Source organism: Physcomitrium patens, chromosome 23 (genome assembly GCF_059467195.1).
Source record: "Physcomitrium patens ecotype Gransden chromosome 23, ASM5946719v1, whole genome shotgun sequence".
In the NCBI taxonomy this organism is placed as follows: domain Eukaryota; kingdom Viridiplantae; phylum Streptophyta; class Bryopsida; order Funariales; family Funariaceae; genus Physcomitrium; species Physcomitrium patens.
Window position 1 is genome coordinate 14,673,148 of NC_143432.1, and position 6,000 is coordinate 14,679,147.

Here is a 6,000-nt window from a genome sequence, read left to right on the forward strand (position 1 = left end):
AATTTCAAGCACTTTCCTTGTGACACACCTCCTCCTTTGCATTCAGCAGGTGGAAGTTGGTTGTATCACATTTCTTGGAGTGTGTAAGAGCTTGGGTACATGACAAGGATAGTTTCGGCTGGAATGGAAAATGAGGGTACACTGGGAATAGACCCAGGCAATTCTGAGGCATTCTTTGGTGGACACCAGTTTTCTCTCTGAATTAAATTTGATGTTAGATTCCAGCATGAGATGTGAAAAATAAAAATAACAAATAACAAATGTAATGTTGTAGGGAGTGTGTAGAAGCAATGATTTGGACATGTGGGTCATGCAGAATGTCATCCATCTTCACACATTCGTCCATATTTTTTCATTCATTCAGCCTGTAACCCAGTCAAAACTTCTGGAACCTGAGGGGTGTCCCATAACGGCAGTGGATTTTGCATGGTTTAGATTAGCATTATGCTTTTTTCTGGTCGGAATGTGCATGTCCAAGAGGACTCACAAGCTCAGTTCCTGACTGGAATGGTCACCCTCCTCTTTAAAAGCGGTCATTCCTCTGCCCACATTTTGTTGGTGGTGCATTGGCCTCAATCAAATTCAGGATGGTTGTTAGCAATCTCCATTCTTGAACTAAATAAATAAAAATTGAAAAGAATTATGTCTATTCTTTTCAACAGCTTATTAAACTCTATTGCTTTCATCACATGAAACCATACAAATGAGAATATTGTGGTTAAATGGAAATTTGAACCAAACACAAAAAGAAAAGAAATAAAGTATTATGAAGAATATAGAAAATGTTTATACAATATTATTGTGGTATAATTTTCATGAATATTTTATACGTTACTTTATTTGGTGTGAAAATGATAGGAACACAACAATACTAATATTTTCTATGGAGCCCACTAACAAGCATTTATTATTAATATTGATATTTGTTTTTTGGATTATCATGATCTGTTTTTTTATTTAATCTACTTATTTTATTCCGTTCATATTACAAATAAAATAATCTGTTCAGTTATATGACAGATCAAACATTGTATATTCAATTCTTGCATGCTAAATGCTAATCCTAAGCCAATTCTGACGTTCTATTAGTATGTTAACTTCCAAAATCTGTTTGATTTTAACAAAATCTTCATATATATATATATATATATATATTTAGCTGTTTTATATATTTTAAACTGATAGTCAAGCTTAACTTTCAGTTTAAATAACTCAAATACTGGTCAGGCTTCAACGTGTTATAGCCATAAAATGATGGTACCATAATTTATACAATCAAAATTAAAAGTCAAATTATGGTGCCATAATATTTTAATGTAACTAAAATATCTAATATATCTTACAAAACACTGAGAATTTTCTGTATGTTAATTATTTAAAGAATTGCCTACTACAATTGTATCAAGAGTCTTTATACTGATTACAAAAGTCAAGGTTCCAAATGCATGTCTTCAAAACCGTTTATCCAGATTTTGAATCAAATGACATGTCAACTCAATGCTTGTTGTAGTTGAATTCTAATTTTACAGCTCAGATAACTGATATATATATATATATATATATAAGTCTTCACTCATGTTAATTTTGCAATGAGTATTTATTTGAATACTTGTACGATTTTTTTTGTAGAATATACTTAAGCAAAGATTTCAAATTTTCAGAAAAATAAAATAAATAAATATATATATATATATATATATATATATGTAATTTTTGTTATTTTATTTTTTCAAAAGCTAAAAGTAACATTCAAATGTGTGATTATAACGTGCATTTGTATCTTTAATCTGAATGAATGTGTCTTTTAGTTAGACTATAGTAAGTATATATGTTGGTTTAAATTGTTTCACAACAATATTTGTGAGCTCCCAATTCACAATTTGATGTTCTTTTGTGTGATTTCAATATAAAACCACTATTCCTCAAAATTCCTGAATACATTTTTCAAATGCATCTTTTTGGCTCTATCATGCATTTAGTACCTTCTCCTCATTAAAATGAACTTACTAGAGCCCATTTACAAACACTCAAATTAACTTAGAAGGAAACATAACCATAAACATAATATTTGTTGGTTCTAGTTACTGTCCTTCACATTTGTAGTATCTACCAAGCTTATCAAAATTATAATAATAAGCAAGTAGAAAAGTGATAGAAATGAAAAAGGAATAAAAAAATAAGAAATAATGAGATAGATTAACAAGATAATCCAAGTTGGTTAGAAAGATTGTGCAATATAAAAATGATAATTAAACCTATGGAAACAATGGAATGCAAGAAAGTGCAAATGGAAGCTTAAATGCATGTCTAGGCTAACTAGTAGTATAAATGTTGCATGCTCATGTATTTTAAGCTAGCAAAAAAGGAAAAAAAAAATTAAAAATTAAAAATTAAAACCAAACAAGAACAAACAATAAGTTCTGATTGACATAAGATTAGGATACTACCTTACTTTTTATAATAACCACAAGTAAACCTATAATTTTTTATATAAAAATAAAATAAATTCAAAAGAAGTGTAATAATTGGTTTGGAAGAAATAGAGTTGGCAATTGACTAAAAGGTTTTTTAAAAATAAAAAATCCTAATAAACTACACATGCTTGGATCTAGTAAGAGAATAAATAATAAAAAAATATATACATAGAAAAGATTAAAAATAATGTATTAAGAAAACTAAAAGGAAAATTAGACCAACTTATTAAGTAGAATAGTTGAAAAAAAATAAAAAATAAAACCTCTTCAATCAATAATCATTAGAAGTAATACAAAAAATAATATCTATTATCTTAAGCTTGGCTTCTCTTCATATAATTATAAAATACTAAGGTTCTTTAAACATATTGTGCACATGCCTTATGAATTACTTTATAGAGAAGTATTATTGGATACAAAACATCAACCTCAACTAACAAAAAAAATACAAAGAATTAAAATCTTTAAGTCAATTAGAGCAATTCTTCTATGATATATGTAAGACGCCTAAAAGATGTTCTTCAACAAGCTCTTTTTTAAACTTAAATAGAAAAAAGTGAATCTAAAAAAAAATCTAAGTAAAAAAAAAATATATATATATATATATAAATTAAAATCTATAAGCAATAAGAAAAATAAGAAGAATAGAAAGAGATAATAAAGTTGTAATTTTTTTTGTTGATATCAATTGTAATATACAATTTCTACTTACATCTAAAAAACGTTTTTTAAAAAATAAAAACAATGCCTACCAAAGAATTTGATAAAATTGGCTCCAACCACCTAATCTATAATATACTATATACTTCTACCATTCATAGCTACAAAAAGCTTGAGAGAAAAAATAACGATGTTATATAATGTAAGAACTAATAGGCAAAATATCTTAATATAATGTATCTTTGGATAAGAAATTAATAATAAAAATAATTAGAATAAGTTCAATAAAATAAGATTTGAGTGATGTTGAAAAAAGAGACAAAACAATTAGAGGCAATTAGATCACATAAACTTGAGAAGAAAATGGAGATAATAAATCTAAGTAGAATTATAAAGAAGGTTAAAGAAATTAGATGAAATGGTGTTAGCAAGGAAGAATAAGAGTATATTAATATAGACTACTAATAGCTACCATTTATCATGACATAAAATAAGAAAGGACTTTAACAACATAACTATAGTAATATACCATTACAATTTATTTTCAAGTTAGTGGCTAATAGCTTTTTTTTCCTATTGAATCAAATAGAAGCTATTTTTAATGTATAAAAATATCTATACATAGAATGGACTTCAAAAAAATAGAGGTTATATATTTTTATTTTTATAAATATTAAACACATGATTAATAATATGGACACTTGAATTAACAAAAAATCCTTTAAATTATCTTTAAGTTTTTATATGAGAATATTTTATACGAAAAAAATATATGTGCATAAAAAGAAATATGACAAATAGAGACGATTATAAGAAGATATAATAAAAAAATATTAAAATATGGATATTATTAATTATTAAAAGAAAATGAAGTATGACATAGAATAAAGAAGTTAAGTCCTACAATTGTAGAAGAGCAGTAAAAGAAAAAGAAAAAGAAAAAGAAAAACATAGAATCTAATCAATGCTAGAATCCATATAGAAAATAGTTTTTTAATAAGTAGCTATCAAAAAAAAATATAAGATAATAAAAAAGATAGAATCAAGGTTATCATGAGGTTGGATAATTTCTTCAATGATAAAAATAATAAAAATCTTAAATAAATTTAAATAAAATTTGGAAAATAAAAAGAATAAAAAACACAAGAATAAGATAAGGATCTTTATTTAGGTAAAAGATACAAAATAAAAATTAGACTTAATATTTTTAAAATTTTGTCAAAAGAAAATATTTTAAAATCTAAATTATTGAAATTAAAAATGATATTAGAGCTTAAAAATGCAAGCTGGAGGATTTTAAAAGCCTTTGTATAGATTTTTGTATCAACTTCTATTTAATGCAAAACCATACTATAATTGACACTTTAGCTTTGAATTCAATGGTAGAAACAATTTCTTCTAAAATTACTAAAGAAATAAAATTAAACCTAAATAGCTCTATAATTAAGAAAAAAAAATTATAGAATAAAAGAAAAAAAAAAAAAATATATATATATATATATATATATACATACATACATACATACATACATATAGATGTATGGAGATTTAATCAAAAACATTTTTGTTTCAAAGAAGAGTCAAACAAAGGTGTTTTTATTCTTCATTGTTGAATTAGTGTTTAGTCAGACAAATAAAATTGTAATAAAATATAAAAGAATAAAAGAAATGATTTCATCTAAATATAAAGACAACAAATCTTAAGCCAACATGCAAATAAATCTGCTTTGATAATTCATAAAAATATAAATTAGTTATTAACATAGTCAATATTTTATTAAATTAAACTAATAGTTAAGTCTAGAAATGAACTGACCTAAGTTTATGTTATGTAAAAAATATGTTTAAACTACAATAAAAATAAATCTTAAAAATTTAAAAGATAAAATTAGGGTAAGAAACGTGCACCCAAAATGGGAGGCAATGTTTGGCGGGTATCGTTGAACATACCCGTCCGGTTCCATCGTCATCAATCTTCATCCACATCCAAACGAATACCGATTTAAATCCGTTCGTTGACACATCCATCCACCATCCGTTCGGCGAGGGAGTGGTGGAGCCCGAAAGCCGTGTGACGACTTCGACGGTGTCGGCGAAGTGGAGCAAGTGAGCGCGGCGTACTTTGCAGCATCCTTTTCGAGGCTTTTGTGGACTAAATGGTCCGCTTTTGCGACGACTTTGCATCATCTACGCATGGCGTCTACTTGCCTATTTGGGTACGCTTCGCACGCTGCAGTCGTCACAGGCACCGTGTCCCCACAGGCACTCCGAACCTCACCCCTCGACAAAGAACCCCATATTCAGAATGCGGATTCAGAGCTGGTTTTCTGACCCGAATGGAAAGCACGCGTGCGCTTGCGTTCCATTCGCTGAACGTGTTCCAATTTCCCTTTGACTGATTCGCTGTTTTTGCCGCCGGAAACAGTAATGACGTTCTCTGGTGGACTTCTCATGCAGTCCATGCATATCTCTGATTTTTGGCTGTTGGTCTTGTCACTGGTGGCTTTGGAATCCGATGACACAGTTTGCTTTTATTTCTTTTTAATAATTTGGGAACCGTGCCGAAGAATCACACAGGTGTTCGTTTTCGTCCTTTTTATATGTGCGTGTTTTTTTTTTGTTTTTTGGTTTGTCGACACAAATAGAGATTGTTCTCCGTTGCATAAGAATAATTTTCAATATCCCAGACATGTCCGCCCAGGTGTGTGAAACAAAAACTATGAACTGGCATTATCTCAATAACCTAGAATTAGGGATGAGACGAAGCTCCGGAACACCCGGCTCTGTAGCATGAGGAGCATTCAAGAGTAGGAGCACTGCTTTCATTTTATCCTATGATTAAGTAACTGTTCAAACACAGTAGTTA